Source organism: Marmota flaviventris, chromosome 14 (assembly GCF_047511675.1).
Source record: "Marmota flaviventris isolate mMarFla1 chromosome 14, mMarFla1.hap1, whole genome shotgun sequence".
In the NCBI taxonomy this organism is placed as follows: Eukaryota; Metazoa; Chordata; class Mammalia; order Rodentia; family Sciuridae; genus Marmota; species Marmota flaviventris.
In genome coordinates, this window is record NC_092511.1 from 52,417,639 (window position 1) to 52,436,636 (window position 18,998).

The 18,998-nt window shown below is 36.5% G+C and overlaps 1 protein-coding gene across 1 annotated transcript in view; it reads right to left on the reverse strand.

Moving 5' to 3' along the window:
- The window catches only part of Peli1 (pellino E3 ubiquitin protein ligase 1), a 56,093-nt gene extending 40,014 nt beyond the window's left edge, over positions 1-16,079 (reverse strand). Inside the window, exon 1 of the mRNA XM_027934488.2 lies at positions 15,712-16,079. The gene's annotated coding sequence lies outside the window, so the exon portion shown is untranslated. The remainder of the gene's footprint in view (positions 1-15,711) is intronic.
- Positions 16,080-18,998: the final 2,919 nt, after the last annotated feature.

Consider the following 18,998-nt stretch of genomic DNA (forward strand, 5'->3'; position numbering starts at 1 on the left):
ATTTCTGGAGGAAAACTCTTTTTTACTTTCAGTTCGTGTCTGGTGGAGACTACACCCTCAAACTTGGCTGTGCGTTAACTGTCTCAAAAACTTGAGCTTCATGTTCCTCTGGCCACAGGGGAATGGACCAGCTAAGAGCCAATAAGATGCAATAAGACTTTGCCAAGGCTTCTAGGAAAAAGATGGTCACTCCTTTAGTTACTTGTGACACTGTGAGGTTTTAGAAGGTAAGGGAATAGAAGCTACCAGGAACACTAGATTAGAAAGCAACACTGAGGAAGCAGTCCTTAAAAAGGTAGAGAAACGGAGTCCTGATAACATTATTTGCATCTTAAGTGGAGTCATTCTCAAAGACACACCTATCCTGGACCAATTTACACAAACCAATACATTTCCTTTCTCCTTCTCAATCCTGTTGAATTTTCCATTACAGCAGAAAAAGTCTTAACTAATATAAAAACTATTTCAAATGTGTTTGTCTCCCCCAAAATAAACATACTAGGTCCCAGAATTCAGTTCCAAAAGTAAAAACTCTCGTCACAGATGATTTTAGTTTTTTAAAGCCTACCTTCCTCTTAAGGCCTTCTTCCCCTAAATTCAAAGGCTACAAGATTTCATATCTTCTACCTTATATTTTCTCACTACAAAGGACTTTCTTTTCCCCTGCCACAAAGGAATAAAAAACTGACATTGGAAAAAAGAAAATAACAAGTAATGGGAGGAGATGGAGGGGAAGAGCAAATCATCTACAGAAGCTTTAAATAGTAACCAGATGTGCTTTTTATTTTTACTAGGAGCATAAACAAATATCAGAGACTAAAGCTTAAAAAAATAAGCAGATTCAACTACATAAAGATTTAATACAAAGACATCAAAATACTAAAATCAAAGATCCTATTCAAAAAACAGCTGATGAAAATTAAAATTCACAGAAAAACTTCTTGGGAAATTAAAATGTCTTGGACTTTTAAAAACAGGCAAATCATTACATAATGTCAAAAGAGATACCAATTAATTTTATTTATAAAAATTCTTGATTTTAAACACACTATGTGGTTATGACACACTATTGAACCCCCAAGTCATTCTGAAAATGTTTAGCAAAAGAAGATTTAATACAGTAAGTAAGTCACAACAATCAAAGTCATTACAAGAGTAATGTAAAATTAGTACTTCCACTTTCTAGGGATTTTGGTGACATAACCACTAATAAGAAAAAGAGAATGTATATGGAACAAAATGAAATTAAATGGAGGTATATTCTTAGGCTTCTCAGATGGTAGCAAAGTGAGATTTTATGTGCATATTTTTGTATCTTGTACATCTTAAGCACTAGGTGTGAGTGCTAGAATGCATTACCATACTCTTCCGATCACAAGGAGACCATTAATATGGAGTCTGTAGGCAAACTGATGAAATAAATTATTATTATTTGAGATGATATAAAATGGAGTAGTTAAGGGAGTTCTGGAGTCAGATGTCTATGTCCAGCTATTGGCACCATCATTTAATAGTTGTGAGACTTGGACCAACTTCACTGAGGCTCAATTTCTTCACCTGTAAACCTGAGATAATAAATAACAACAACTAACACATTTGCAGTCTTTAAGTGGCAAGCATTTTTCAAAGAGCTCTGTGTACTAATTCTTTAATTCCTAATAATGTTCCTAGGATACAAGTAATATTATTGTCTCTGTTATAAAGGAGAGTGAGACAAAATCAGTTTAGTAAATTGCCTGAGGTCACAGAGCTATTACATCAGTAGGACTGACATCTGGGATTAGAACCTGAGACACCTTGGTTAAGGCTGATAGCTGTCTCCATTATACCCTGTTAATATTACTTAACCTCAAAGGATTGTTATGAAACAAACAAAGGTCTAACATATGGTAGCAGCTCTACAGAGGTCTTTAGGCAATCCCTTCCTAATTATCTGAATATTTATATTATCAACTATTTAGAAATAATTAGTATGGAAAATATTTCCTGTTGAAGAAAATTTTTTGGAGTAGGAACAATGTTGGAAATTAGTTTTTATTAAATGTAACAAATTACTTAAAAAAATTCTATGGTCTGGTACTCTTAGGGCTTCTGGAAATTTACTTTTGAGATACCTGTGGAGAAAGTTAGAAAGATATAAATATATAATCTGGCACTTGGAGAACTATGGGTCATAAATGTAAATCTGGAAATCTTCAATTTATATATCTGAAATGACCTATGGAAAAGAGTATGGAGTAAAAAGAAGAGTCTAATACTATGGTTTCCAAGGTCAGATAAGATGGAGACTGGATTTAGCAAGATGGACACATTATATTAAGTGATCTCCACATCTATTTCAAAGGAATAATTAGATTTTATTATTTATTTAGCATTATTATATATCTTTTAATCAAGAACAGAAAGCATTTGAGATATGTTGATAATTATACTGAGATTTTCATTTTCCCCTCCCCTTCTGCCAGCCTTCATTAATGTACATAATTAACTAATGCATATTATTGTGAGTGAGATATTCAACAGTTATACTATGATCTAATGAAATTTTCTCAATTCCAAGTTAAGTATTAGGTGCTAGGGAGACAAGAAAAAATAGGACTTGTTCTCTGCCATTCAATTTATGCTAGACAATTTAATGTTAATATGTGGCACAAAATAAGTGTTTGGGCACCATGGAAGCAAAGAAATACTCATCCCAGTTTGGAGGGGGATTGTGTTAAGACTGCTTTTATAAAAAACATCTCATTCATTATCTGAGAAACTCTATGTTCCCTAGATCCTGGGAACACAAAGACAATAAGCTTAGATGTCTATATACATGGCTTATACTTTAGTAAAATATATCCACATATGTTAAAAGAGAAATTGTAATACAATTGAGGTATCAATCAAATAGCAGTAAAAAGTCCTGAGATCCAATCCTAAACCTAGAGAAGATTATATACAACAATAATATTCCAGATGGACCTTGAATAATGAAAAGATCTTAGAGACACTTATTCAACCCAAAGGGAATAACATATGCAGAGGTATTAAACAGTTTGGAGAAAAACATTATGGCTTAAGCAAAATAATGAAGGAAAGATGAGGGAGAAGCAGCTAGAGAGGCAGGTTTGTTAAACTATGTAAAGACTTTAAAAGCCAAGACAGAATCTGGAACAGATGTTATGGGAAATGGGAAACCAGTGCAGAGGACTAACTTAACTACAATTATATTTTCAGATTTTCAACCTTGACAAACTAAAGTGGTTCCACCCCCTTGCCCTAACCTGTCCTCACCTGGTATCTCTGCTTCAGTAAATGGCACAGCCAAAAATCTAGAAATTGTTCGTATCAGCAACTTGAAAGTCCATCATACTTTCTCTCTCATCTTGTATCCTACCCATCACATCCCCTATCAGTTGACTTCTAAAACATACTCAACTTTCCCCACTCAGGGTTTTTGCTCATGCTTTATTCTCAGCCTGGAACAACATTGTTCTGGCTCTCCATCTGGCTTCTTCTCATTCCTGAGACAGCTTAAGTGTTAACTCTTCAGAAGGCTTTCTCTGACAGCCCAATATAATCCAGGTCCCCTCCTGTTACTCTCTCTCATAGCACCTTGCTCTGTATTGCCACAGTCTGGCTGGGCACAAAATAACCCAGCCGCCACAAAGCCTTGTAGATTCAAACAGCAACTCTTTATTCCCGAACTCTCACCGGCACTCTACACACACTTCGGGGAACACACTCCCTCCACCGGGCTCCGTGTGGGCTCCCTGTCTCCCGAAACCCCAAAGTAGCGGGCACGAGGCAGCAGGATCCGCCCTAATCCCAGAGCAGGGTCACCTTTCAACCATTCCCTCTAGCAAAATGCCAGTCATTCCGACTAAACTGTGGCTCTCAACACTGTATACATGCTTGCTTTGAATATCTGTCTCTAGTCTACGATTTTCATTAAGAAAGAACAGTCTCATTTTGTTCTTTCACCATATACCCACTGCCTGCACTGCATTCTACATTGTAGATATTCAAGAAATATTTGGTTCATAAAAAAGAATTTTTAGGAAAAATAACTTGAAAGCAATATGGAAGATGTATAAGAAACATGTAAGGACAAGAACCAGGAAGATCGGATAAAAATAACCCAAAAGAAAGAGGATGACAAGGAGCTGACCTAACATGATAGCAGTGAGGATAAAGGAAAGCAATACTTGGGAAATCAAGGCAGAAATAACAAATTCCTGACAGGCATGTAGTCAGTGAAACACTAACTTCCATCAGGACTGAATGAGGTACAAAAGGTATGAAAAGACAAATAAGTCTGACATGGCAAGTATCAAGAATCTGAGTTAATATAAATTAGTAGGCAGTTGAAAATTTAAGTGTGGCACACAGGGGATCCTGGGCTAGGGGCAGATCTTCCCCTCTCATTTTTCTTTTTACCAAACCAAATCAGGATAATAATAATAATAATAATAATAATAATAATAATAATAACTGAATAATACTGTTCAATATTGTGTGCATGTACAGATATATAACAATGAATCCCATAATTATATATAATTATAATGTACTAATAAAAATATGGAAAAGAAAGAATAAAAACTTTCAGTTTTTGACTACCTGCTTTATGTTTGATACCTAACTGAGGGCTGAATATAGAGACTCTATTCAATTATGTTACTACTAACATACTCAGAGTCTTGAGAGATTAAGTAAACTGAGTCAACTACCCAAAGCAACAGAGCTACTAATCAATGGGTGAGGATTCTGAATTCAGTTTCCTTCTACTCAGAGCTCCTTTCTAGCATACTACCTTACCTTTAACTTGAGTGACTACCTTTACTGTTTTTCAGGAAAGGGAAAAACATCAAAATTAAAGGAGTTGTCAGAATGAGAAAATAGGGAACAAATCCATGAAGAAGAGGATTCAAAAACAACAAATTTAGTAGTGATGTTAATGAGATAGAGAGAAAGAAGTAGCATTAAGATGTAAAGACCCTCTAATCCAGAAGAAGATTTGGAAATTACCTAATAAATAAAACTTTAGTTTTGATGTTTTTGGTACAGTTGCACAAGTACAGGCATATGAAAAATGAAGAATCTCAAGCTCCTTTCAGATCTAAAGAATCAGAATATGCCTTTTAATATGATCCCTAGGCAATCAATACAATACATTAATGTTTGAGATGCACTGATGTGATACCATTAGATAAGAACATCAATCAGGTTAAAAAACAGTTTGCAGAGCTAGAACTCAGGCCTCTGTGTCTAGCATTCATTCTTTTTCACAGTGCACACTCCACACAAACATATCACTTTGAACCTGAGGTTTGTATCACAGAACTGTTAGAACTTGAATTTAAATCAAATTATCACTAACCATTTTGATTTGTTTTCATCCCATGTAGAATTTAAAGTGCCCCTGTGAATTTTCTTCAATATTTTGTTTTTAACATTACTACATAAAACATAAACATACTATTCTTGACGGCAAAGAATTCTTATATTCATGCTTAAAGTTAAGCTTTGACCCTGAGCCCTCATTGTAAAGACACAGCAGACTCAGAAAGGAAGAGATTTCTTTCAAATCATTTAAAGTCATGGAATCTTGAAGTTGGAAGAGACCTTATATGATTGGGATAACAAACAGATTTCACCTAGAATACCAACTGTATAGTTTCTGACAGTGCTGTATCAAAAAGAAGTCTGAATATGGTTTGGAATCCATCTTTAGTTATTATCAACCAATGGGCTGCTTCAAAAGAGGACATAGGTGCTACAGATTAGCTGATCTTGTAAAGATAAAGAAACTAGGGCCCAGAGAGGCTAAATGAAATATATGATATCACATATTTAATGGACCAGTACTCTAGTTAGGTCTCTTAACTTCAGGTGTAGTAGTTTTTATCATATATCTACTGCTTTTCCAGATACATTTATTCAATTTTTAAAATTCCTTTTCAATTAACATACAATAAAAGTCAAACCAATTAAAATTTAACTGGAAATAAACCCTTATATGGTTTTATTAGGTATTAAAGAATTCATAACCCAATAATAAAGCACACATGTAAATACACTTAAGGATTTAAATGAAGCCTACAACCTCTTGGTTGTATTATTATGATCAATGAATGATCACTGACTAAGGTTGCTTCCTAACAATTTTACTTCATGGTGAATTTTTCCATATGACAACTCTTCTTTATGGAATTTAGCCATGATGACTCAGGGCACCTAGATGCCATAAAGGCGCTTTCAATTTAAGGGGTAGGAGGAAAATGAGGGGGCCTACTGAATCATTAACAGCCTACTCAGTTATGAAACCTTGCAAATTCTTTTTGCAAACCATTTTAAAGGCAGCTTGGAGGTAATTCTGTCAAAAAGCCTTAAAGACTAGTCTAACAGATGAACTATGTAAATAAATCAACACACTACTTCTAAAAAAGATACAAGTTGCTTTTAGCAAAATGTGATTTTGTTGAACAAATTTCAGTAGTGAATTAAAAGAAAAATGTTTGGTATCAATAAAGTTATAGATGTGCTCTAAGTTCAGCAGTTTAAAATTTATCACAAAATTTAAAGTTCACCTCAAAATTCATCACAGCTCCTTTGGTAACCTAACAGGACTAGTTCAGAGACAGAATCACCCTATTTTAAATAAAAATTACAGTAAAGCATTAAGTACACTTAAAATGCTTTCTGATACATGAAGTCTGCACATAGGGCTGTGGTTTCTAATTAGATACAGTCACTACTCTACAAAAGATACATGTTTTAACACACTTTCTTATGAATGATAACTGATTTTATACTTTGGATGTTTTAGATGATGGTAAATTTAAAGAATGCTAGTGAGAAACAAGTAGAAGAAAAATCCATCATGCTAACTAGGTCTAAAATGACAGAAAATCAACTTTTAGTGCTTCCCGTACATGCATATCATTAAATCTGACTTAAACCCAGGGGAACATTAAGTACAGAGGACAGTATATGCTAAGAACCAGGAATACAACATTAAGGTTTTAAAGAACAAATTGTTTTCACTCACTGTAAAAAAAATAAAATTGAACTCAACTGTGCCTTCTAAAGATTAAGCCAATCTTAAATGTTGAGCACTACCAACATGCAACTAGGAAAATCAGAGTCAATCACTTCATAATTCACTTTATCTATTTTTTTTTTCTTTTCAGTTCAGGGGATTGAACTGAAAGGTACTCTAACACTGAGCTACATCTCCAGTCCTTTTTATTATTTTGAGACAGGGTCTCCCCACGTTTTGCGGGCTTGTCTCAAGCTTGCGATCCTCCTGACTCAACCTCCCAAACTGCTGGGATTATAGGCACATGTCACCATGCCCAACTTTGTAATTCATTCTTGTGGAGGGAAGAAGTTATAAACTTCACCACATTACCAATCTTCTCATCATTTCTACTTGACTGTCAAAGAAAAGCTCAATAGAAATCCAGAGAGTTTTTGTCATCAGGTTGTGTACGATCAACTATAATTATGATCTTGATGAAATACCCAGTTGTTTACCATTTTGGGGAAAGACAAAAAACACTAAGAACTGGAAATAGCTTTTGAAATTCCACTAGGCTGTCAATTCCATTAAACTTTGCTAGTTTAGGTATATAGATTCTGGATGGATACAGGATTAATTACTGGGCTTTCAAATCATTAAGTCTATTACTGTTTCCTACATTATTGAGTTAAAAAATATTGTACTCTGCAGGTCAAACAGTTATCTAGCAGTGTCTAGCTGATAGAATACATTGTTTCTACCAGAATACACGTTTAAAAAAGGGGTGGGGGGATCAAGGAAAGTTAAGACAGAAGAAGTAAGGCCCAAATAGGAAAAGTGTTATACTTGCTATCTGCATGTTACTTTTTAGGCACTTAATTCATTTTAGGTCCACTTTGAGATACTGTGGAAGAGCAACGGGCATGACTAAAGATGGTGAAGGACCATAGACAGAGATAGTGGCAGAATAATGTAAAAATGAAAACGAGAAAGGCAGGGACATGGAATTATGAGTTATCTTGCAATGCACGAATTCAGAGTAACCATCTAAAATCTGTTGTTGCAAAAACTTGATTGAATTTTCAAATAATTCTTAATCTTAATGTTGAAGTAAAAATAAGATATTCTTTTAGCAAAGCAACTTCTTTTCTCTAAATAGAAGTTTTATTATTTTCATTCTCTAATTTGAGTCTTAGCTCATTAGGTCATAGTCGTGTAAGTAGATCCAAGTTACAAGAATTATCTCTGGCAATGTTTACTATTTTGCGACAACCATTATTTTCCCTTCTTTCCTTTTTTTTGTTCCTTATCCCCTCTTTTTTCTTCCATTACAAGTTATTTATTTGTTCTACATAAGTGGAAGTAAAAAACATTCATGATTCAACTACCAAATCATTAGACTGAAAGCTATTTCTAAAATAAGCATACTTCAGTATGATTATCACAGAATTTCAAAGTCCTTTATGAAAAACTGCCATTTTTATTTTACAGATGAATCAAAGATAGCTTTTTAAAGACTTTCAGAGTCAATGGAAAGCCCAGGAATTAAACATGAGCTCTGTGTTTCACACTAATAGGCTAGTGTTTAAAACCCTTTAAATAATCCAGTCTAGCAGATCAGTCCTGATGGTATGTACAGTGTATGAAGAATGGGTCTGGTTATCTATTTACATATACACATGCATATATACATATATGTACACACATATACACCAAAGGGATAAAAACTAAATGAATTGGCTTGATTCCTAACAGTTTACTGAAAAATGTTTAAAATAGGAAGCTTTGTTAAAGTATTCCTTTTATGGTTATGTACATATGGTCTTAGTGATCACTAGATAATTTCCTATATAATAACAGTTCACAAATTCTACTCAATGCCATTAAATTCTAAATACTACTGGTTAAAAATTCAAATGGAAAAAGTTGTGTTCTCCCACTGCTATACATTATGTGTAACTAACTAAAAATCTTATTTAAAAAAAAATTGTTTTTCTTTTTCCTTTTTTAAAATAATTTTTTAGTTGTAAATGGACACAATGCCTTTATTTAATTTTTATGTGGTGCTGAGGATCAAACCCAGTGTCTTCCACATGCAAGGTGAGCACTGTACCACTGACCTACAACGTCAACCCTAAAAATCCAAATTTATCAAGTGTTTTCGTTGACATTTAAAAACATCTGGGGTTGGGGATATAGCTCAGTTGGTAGAATGCTTGCCTAACATGCACAAGGCTCTGGGTTCAATCCCCAGCACCACCAAAACAAAAAAACAAACAAACAAATTGGTCTGTATTCTTATTTTAAAAATGTGGATGACAACCAATTTTCTATAGTTTTTTAAAAATAGTTTTTTTAGTTGTAGATGGACACAATATCTTTATTTTATTTATTTATTTTTATGTGGTGCTGAGGATTGAACCAAGTGCCTCACACATGCTAGGCAGGCGCTCTACCACTGAGCTACAAAACCAACCCTTTCTATAGTTTTAATAATAAAGATTTAAAACTTGAAACAATTACTGATCTGAGTAAAAAATACAAGATTCATCTATCAACAATGTACATTAGTCTTTCAATTTCCCAACTGTCCACCATAGCAATAAGTTATACATTTTTTTTTACATTTTAAAATGTCATCTTTTTAGTCTTGAATGTATGATATAAATGAAACATCTGCAATGACTGCTTTGAGTATTTAAACATTAAGAAATGCACATGGGCCAGAAGTGGTGGTGCATGCCTATCTATAATCCCAGCGATTCTGGAGGCTGCGACAGGAGGATCACCAAATTCAAGGTCATCCTGAGCAATTTAGCAAGGCCCTAAACACCTTAGCAAGACCCTGTCTCAAAATAAAAATAAATAAAGGATTAGGGATGTGGCTCAGTGGTTGAATGTCCCTGGGTTAAATTCCCAAAACCTGCCCCCCTCCCTCCAAAAGCGCATGGACTTGTTTTCATTTGTGTTTAAAGTATTAAAATTTAAATATCCAAATGAACTTAATGCCTTCAAACTAGTCACACACAGAGTATTATACCCTTATTCCAAATGATGCTACAATTGTCCAGAACATTATTAAAATTCCTGTTTAGTCTATGGGTGGATCTGATTTTTAGAAACAGAGTTGCCTTCTCAGAGTGGATCCAATTATTATAAATACCCTCAAGTTATTTCCTATATTCTGTCAAAATCTTTTGAGTCATATCTGATAAATAAGATGAAGTATCATGTGGCTCATAACCCCTTTTTCCTTAAAAACAAGGAGTAAATACAAAGTAAAAAGCTATTTTCATGTGTGGCTTAGACTGGCTTAAAAGGCAAGCAAAAAAAAAAAAAAAGGACTAAAAATATTTTGAGTAATGTTAGTATTACTAAAGAAGTGTATAGCTTCCATGGTGACTACTCTAAAATAGAAGACTTATTTTAGGTTAGTGTTTCTACATTAAAACAAAGATGGACTAGTCCTATTCAATCTACTCTTTACTACCTTCTCCTTACCATTGTGACTTTATTATCTGATAACTCTGTTTCAATCTGTTCCATCCTAATCTTTCAGTTTCTTATAGTCTAACACCTCCCAACCTGTGCCCAGAACCACTGTATTTGCTATTCATTCTGTCTGGAATGTCTTGCACAAAGACTACCTACAAGTCTCATTCTTACCTCCTTCACTTTACTCAAATATATATCATCTTCTCAATGAGGTCTTTTCTGAAAAGACCTTGCCCTTAAAACTACATCCTCCTCCTATCCCTTACTTGTGTCCCACATATTCCCTCTTCTTCCCTGCTTTGTGTGTCATGTGTGCATAAAACCTGATGGAAATTTTCCAACACACAGAAGTGGAAAGAATATGTATCTATATGGCATCTTCCATCAACAAAATATATAGTCAATCTTGTTTCAACCATATTCTCACTTCTAAATTATTTTAAAACAAAAAAAATCTAGACATTTGAATTCATATATTTCCATAAGGCAAGGACTTAAGAAAAAAGGATTAAACATATTTTGAGTAATGTTAGTATTACTAAAGAAGTATATAGCTCCCATGGTACCTTAAAAGTCAATAATTCCTTCAAATTAAATATCCAGTGTTCAAGTTTCCCCAATTTTTCATAAATGTATTTTTAAAGTTAGTTTATTCAGAGCAAGATCTAACTTAGGTCCTTTTATTGCATTTGGTGGATATGCCTCTTAAGTCTCTTAGAAGTCTTATAGTTTCCCCCCTCTCTTGTTTCTTGCTATTTATTTTCTGAAGAAACCAGGTCACTTTTCTTGAAACATGAAATATTTTACTGATTTATTTTATTGTCTGAGTTTTGTTATTAGAATGTAAACACCAGGAAGGACAGATTTTAGTCTGTGTGACATCAGTACCTACACCAGTCCCTGACATGTAAGAGCATCAAATAAATAATGAATATTTGGCACTCATTCTAGAAGTCCATTGCCTATCCAATAGCAAAAATTGCTAAGCACAGCCCTCGTTATTGCTATATCTGAATTAGGAACCCCAGTTTTCTAAACACAGCACTCTAGGCAGTGACCATTAGCAAGTGGATTTGGTACCCAAGATGGTACCTATTTGTTATCCCTGCTTTAGACATCTTCAGAAGTGTACTGCTACCCCAAACAGATTTGAATGCACCTTCTAGGCTGAAAATTTAGCATGATAAATTGCTGAATGTATTTCTTGTTAAGTATGTTTAAACATTTCATAGCTTATTTTAGACAGTTTGGGGAAAAAAATAAACTGCAGCCAAAAAATAATAGAAAAAGAAACTACAGATGATGATGGGAAACTGGGGATACTACATATTTTTAGAATTAGCAACATCCCAAGAGATTCATTACAAAATAAAAATCAGCAACAAATGCTTTGAGAAGTAAATTACATGTGTATTGAATTAATTTTTTTAAACTACATGAATGGTCAAGATTAACTAAGGGATGATGACAGATGTGAGGATTTTCCCATTTATATGCATAAGCAACACAATCTATTTTTCTCTAAATGGTATTTTGAGGTATAAAAGTACTACAGGGGTGAAACTATAGTACTATGTAGAATCCATTTCTCTGGAGTTTACTGTCAGCAAGAAAATATAAAACATTTTGTACAACATTCTGAAAAAATAAATCTTCTCAGAATCATTTACAATTAATTTCTCTTAAATCATCTGATGAAACCCTTTCTCTCCAAATTTATTGGCGAGAATAAACAGATGTTTATGTTTCAATTACCTATTTCTACTAAAAAAGAAAAAAATCAGAAATTCCCTGGCATTCACTCCAGCAATCTTGTTTTCTCTTTAGCACTTTCAAATTCATTCAGCAGCAACAAAAAATCATTTAGAACCTTCTAATATGTTGGGCAACTATTTTCAACTTTTGAAAGAAAAAAATGGAGAAGTGATCATTCAAGATAACATGAAAAAAACTAGTGGCAAAACCTGGAATCATATCCAGATCTTTCAGTGATCAATATTTCTTACTTTGAAGTTTCCGCCTGTCAGTCCCAGGAAAGTTTTTCTCTAACAGAGGTCAACTTTAACAAAGAAGAAAAACAATAAACCACCCACTACCACAAACAATAAAATCTCCAATAACCCAAATCCCTTGAAAGAAAGAATACTATTTATTTCTGTGTAATATATTTAGAAGGAATCTGGGAAAGGTGCTACCAATCTATAAATGGAACAAATTGAAATGCACTGTTTATAGACTTCCTCAACTAGAATTTTGTCTCTTATTTATATGTGCTGCTGGGAATCTTTAATATTGTACCCTTTAAATTTGTCTTATCATTTTCTTTCTTTCTTTTCTTTTCTTTTTTTTTGGTGCTGGGAATTGAACGCAGGGCCTCAAATATGCTAAGCAAGTGCTTTAAGCTACAATCCCAGCCCCTCCATTGGCTCTTAAATCTTCTTTATTTTCCTCAGCTAAAAGATAAAATTGGAATAACACAATTTTTCCAAAGAAACTCCTAAAACCACCTCAGTGCTATCATATATTGGTCATTATATGTAGAAAAGACAGTTTTCAACTCTAACTTTTGCCTTAAAATTGTTATCTGCTAATACAAGCTTCTGTTGTTCACAAAGAGAATTACTACAATCTTTATCCCTGGAGCTACTGGACAACCACAATAAAGTATATTTGGAAATGAGAATTTTTAAAATACAACTGATGTTCTGACAACCTGAAAGGAAGCTGAAACTAAGTCAAATGGAAACATCCTTAATCTTCCCCTCAAAACTTGCCCAAGTGGCACTCAGCAGTATTAAACTCAGTTTCCCATTGAGTACTTTTCAGTCATTTGTTTTAAGGGAACTCAAAAGAAATAAGGACACCTGCAAAACCAGACTTCACCAAGTCCACAATGACTTCTGCCTTTGGAACTCTAGGGACTAAGTAAAAACTCTGTGCTACAAGCTTCCTTAAAGTACAAATGCCACTGTTAAATCTGGTAAATACCATAGGAAATACTTAACACAACTCTAAGGTTATTAAATGCCAGGTTTTTTTAAGGAGGGCAGATCTGCCACTAAGGCGGATTTCCAGTTTATTTTTTTTTCAAATAATACATTACTACCAGGCTAATAAAAATCTAGGTGACAGTTTCTTAAGGGTTTTAACTTTATTAGATGAGGTACGATAACCATTTCACTACATGCAACTTTTTGCATTTAACTGTTCTAATTTCCAATTGTTTTAAACTCAAGACTCTTTTAATAAACTACAGAAAAAGGGAAAGGTTAGAGACTTGAGGGGAAAATAACAAATGTCTAACTTTCATTTTCTGATGTAAACAACAGAATGTAAATTCTGAGGGGTACCTATATCGTACATAATCAAATTCAAGAGAATCTAGGATAAGCGAACATATTCACTATTACTACAGTTCTGATCACTGTTCATCTCAGGAAGAGTTGTAGAAACAATGCTTGATTTAAATTTTTGGTACCTTCCAGTTTGGTATCCAATACATAAAACTACAGAAATAAAAAAAATTGCCCTCAGAGTCAAGTATTTTACTCCAAAAGTTGTTGATATGAACAAAAAGCAAAGAATTTATATGCTATATTTATTTAATAAGGACAATGTTTTCCTTAAACCCAAAGGGGTCTTTACACTGAGCTATATTCCCATCTCTTTTTAATTTTTAAATTTTGAGCCAGGGTCTCCCTGAGTTGCTAAGGTGCCCCAACTTGGAGAACTTGGGTCTTGGATGTAAATCTGATTACTTTGAGGAAACAGTTCCCTGTTAGGTATAAAGAAACTGTATCAAAAACCAAAAGAGAAAAATTGCACGAACTTAACCTCCACAATTCAAAAATTTAAATTCACACTAGTATGGAAAATGAATAATAAACTCATTTCTCCTCAATTGTAAGAGTAATATATATTCAATGTCAAAAAAAAAAAAAAAAAAAAAAAACCCAAAGCCATCTCTGAAACAAAAGATCACTTGCTATGAAAACAAAATAACATTTTGCAGAGTAAGAAAAAGTAAATAGTTTTTGAACCAATACAAACAGATAATCATTCTAAAGCACTTAATAGCTTCAGTTCTTAGTGCAACCAGCACCTTATGGATAAGGTGCTCCATAATATTTGTGGATACACTATTTGATGATTAAAGGATGGGACAATTGTTGGCGACCAAATCAAGACACATTTCCTTGTGTGTAGTGGCTAAAATCTTGAGTGACATTAACACAAAACAAAACAAAAACCCTATCATTCCTCTCATCTCATGAGAGACTTGCACCTATAAAAATAAAAGTAGATGGTGAATTTATGATTTACAGTATTTTCTCCACTCAGAACATTTTTCAGGAAGTCCTTTGAGGTTTTAAGATTCAAACACTATGCACGAAGAATTATTGTTTGAACTACCTAACAATTACCCAGACTTCTTTCAGACTTCAGTTAACCTGTACCTAAAATGAGCATCTTAAACTTTTCCACGGGGCATTGGAGAACGAGTTATTACTCATAAACGCTTTCAGATCCTCAGACACCAGGCGCGGTAGATCAAGCGTATCCATCCATCAATTAGGGAGCTTTCCGACCTCAGTTTACCCACTGGACGGAAACGGGTGTATTAACTTGCTTGGCAAAGGCCCCTGAGCTGAAATTAATTAGTGTTTTTAAAAATGCTCTGAGATCCAAAGATGAAAGGAAATGTGAGAGACACGCAGAGATGATGACAATCATCCTAACAATAAAAAGAATGACTAACTTGGAAGTCTGTGTTATGTAAGGGAGGAGAAAGAAGTTATCAGATTCGCGCAAACAAAGCAAAAGCCCACTGCCCCCTTTGTTTCTCTTTCATTTCCCTTTGCCTCCCGCCACCCGCAGGGTTCCCCTCCCGCAGCAGGAGAGCGCGGCCCGCAAGGCGCGGGACCGGGAGTCGGACGCCGCGCGCCCGCTCCCCGGCAGTGGGGGAGGGCGCGTCGGGCCGGCTCCTGACAAAGGCGCTTCCTCCTGCGAGGGCGCGGGATGCAGGCGCCGCAAACTCCGCTCCCCACCGCCTCCGGGCGCGGCACGAGGGCGCGCAGGCGAGCGGGGAGAACCGGCCGGCTCGCCGCAGGGACAGCCGCCGAGGAAGTTGAGAGCCCGCCTTCCCCGCACCTTTGGTTACCCCTGCCGCGACCCCTCCCGCGCTGTGCTGCAGCCGTACTCACCGGACAACTGCTGGTGGCCGGAATGCCAGTGCGGCCCCCGAGACCCAGAACGTGGGGGTGAAGAGTGCGTGCGCTGGGGGCGCGAGCAGACAGCCTGGCGATCCGCCGCCGCCTGCCTCGCCAGTCGGCCAAGCCCCACGAGGCGAAGTTGACGGCGGAGCCGAGAGCTGAGGAGCCGCGGAGCGAACGAGAGGCGCGGGCCCGCTTTGTGGAGCGCTCCCGGAGGGCTACAGACAAATCCGGTCGCGCCGCACGGCTGCTGCTGTTGCTGCTGCTGTTGTTGCTGTTGCTGCTGCTGTTGTTGCTGTTGCTGCTGCTGCTCGCGGCAGCGGCGGCGGCGCCCCCCGACGGTTCCTCCGCCTCACACTGCCTCTGGGTCACTGACACACACTCAGAGGGAGGGGAGGGGTCTAACAGGAGGGCTGAGCCTGAGGGAGGGGACGGGGGTAGGGCCACAGCGGGAGGCGGTGCCGCGACACCGAGAGGACTCCTGGGAATTGTAGTTCTCCGACATTGTTGTGGAGGACCCAGGGTCCTGGTTCTGAGCTGCGCATGCTCGAAAATGTTCGCGTCCCGCCCCCACACCGTTACCATGGTCACCGACTCTATAAGCGAGCGTATGCAAAGGATTGTTGACTAAACAAGGCCGGTCCTGTGTCTTAGTGTTGTTGAGGAACCGTCCCATAGCGGGTCCTACCTACTTCGCTCCACCCGCAACAGCTAGCCTCACCACACACAAGTGCCCCGTGCAATCTAACGTTCTCCGGATATTTCAGCCTTCTCTGCTGCTTTTCTTCCACATATCCTGAATTACAAATACCCCATTTCCCTTGCTTCCTTCAAGTAAATCCTGTCTTAAATTCAAATTTCTTTACCTAAAACACTGAAATCTAGTTGCTTCCAGTAATTTGCCAATGAGGTTGTGAAACTGTTAGTGACATCACCACTAACAGAATCCCATAATTTCTTTGCTCAGTCACATCTAATTCTAGTACCAGCAAAGGGTAAAGTTCAGGATTAAGATCGCTGAATTTTACTTGATCGTATAAAATAATTAAGATCTGTTCATTTTAAGGCCTACGATGCTTACGACATACACATTTCATTAAGGGCCTGTAAGTTCAAAAGGTAAGTGTAAAGTTGAAAATGGTTCACCGTATATATGTATTAGCAAACTTTCATTTGGCAATAAGAAATCTGAACCAAGCTTATGAGTATGTTGTTGGGCTGGTCAGCTAAGTCTACACCCATTCTGGGCACCCAGGTATGCATAGGTGGTGGTGAAAAGGGTGGAGAAAGCCAGGACACATGACTGGCTCTCCAGAAGACTAGAAGTAACCTGTCTCAGGTTCATTGTTTTTCTCATTTCAGTCTACTCAGAACCCCACACCCTGGAAGAAAAAGATTAATGCTTAGGAATCAACATACATTTATGGGAAGTCAAAGGTTTTGAAAGGAGTCTCAGTATCAGAAATCCTGATTCCTTCAGACCACATAATTGTTTGCTCATTCAAAATGCACTTATTGAATGTCCTTGTGGCAGGCTCAGGTTTACTGAGCCCCAGAAATAGAGATACAGAAATGCAAAGGAAACATTCCTTGTTTTCAAAGTGCTTACTTTGCAAAACAGATAAACACTACTATAGTAGAAAAGTGCATAAAACCCTAGACTCAGGCAAGGTCAAGAGATTCTTCAAAAGATCATTTGAATTTGAGAATAAATAGAAATGGGTGTATCTGTGTATTTAGTGTAGAAAGGGAACCAGAAAAGGTGGGGAAGAGCTTTGGAGGGCAGGGAGAGCAACAAGTGTGAAAATATGGGAGGCATGTAATCAAAGAACATTTTGGTTCAGCATTGCGGGTAGTAGAATGGAGTTGGGGACAGTGGCAAGAGGAGCCGCTGAAAAAAAGTAAGGAGACAGCCTAGATGATGATGAATCTTGTACAATATGCTAACGTGGACTTTTTTTCTGGAAACAATAGAAAGCCACACCAGGATTGTAAGCAGATGAAATTTTGATAAGATACGAATTTTAGGAAGATTACTCTCTGGAGTGTAACATGTATAGGGCATGATACAGTATTATACTGGAAAAGATAAGAGAATGAACTAAGGTACTGGTGGCAGCAGGATTCAGAACTGAGAGTAATCAGGCGCTACTTAGAAGATAAAATTAATAGAACTAATTGCCTATGTTTAGGGGTAAAGAAAGGATGAGGAAAGTAATATAAATTATGATGCTTTTGGTTGCAAATAGCAAAAACCTTAACTCTAACTGGCTTAACTGAGGGAGATTTATTGACCCATCTATCTAGAAAATCCAGGTAAAAGGATGGCTACAGGGGTGATTGATTCAACAACTCAGTGATTTCATTAAGGACGCATTTCTTTCTCATTTTCATGCCGTTAGTATTAGCTTTATGGTCAAATGACAGTTGTCACAAATCCTGTGGATATAAGTTTTGCTATCTGGGTCCATTAAGACATATGAAGAATGATCTCTTTGGAAAAGAGAGAAAACTCTTTCCCAGAAGTCTCAATAATTGAGTCACATATCCATACATAAGCTAAAAATGGTAGACAAGAGGTGGCATGAAGTTAATTATTTTAGGATAAAGACATATGCCTACTCTTAGGGTAAAGGGAGTCAGCTTCCCCCAAGACTGTGATGAGGAGGTATGGATGTCCTCATGAAAACTGATGTGGTTATCCAGAATGAGAAAAACAGAGTCTGAGGAGCTACTACAAGGAAGATACCAAGGATGGCTCCCAGATTTCTGGTTTGTGTGATGACAAGCTAGTCATGCCATTCATTGAGTTAGGGAATACAAGAGATGGAACAGATTTGAGGGAGAATTTGAGTACTTCTTTTTAAGTAGGTTGATTTTGAGTTGATTCTGCAACATCCGGTTGGAGAAGTGGAGTGGACAGTTACATAAATACTCTTAGGCTCAGGAGAGAGATCAAAGCAACATAATATAGGATTGGAATATACCATCATATAGATGGTATTGAAGTTAAAGAAATAGATGAGACCACTCAGAAAAGGAGTAATCAATAACAGAACATTGGAAAGTGCTAGCACTTAAGAAGTAGGCAGGAAGATCATGAAAGTCCCTTGGAAGTAATAAAAGAACTAGGACATACGAAGGAGCAGAACAATTTATAATCAGGAGTAAAGTCTACATAAAGTTGAAAATGACAGAGATGATAGAATTGGGAGTCAGCAACTTCAAAGCTGTCATGGTGAATATGCTTCACATGCTAAGAGAGATTAAAGATGTAA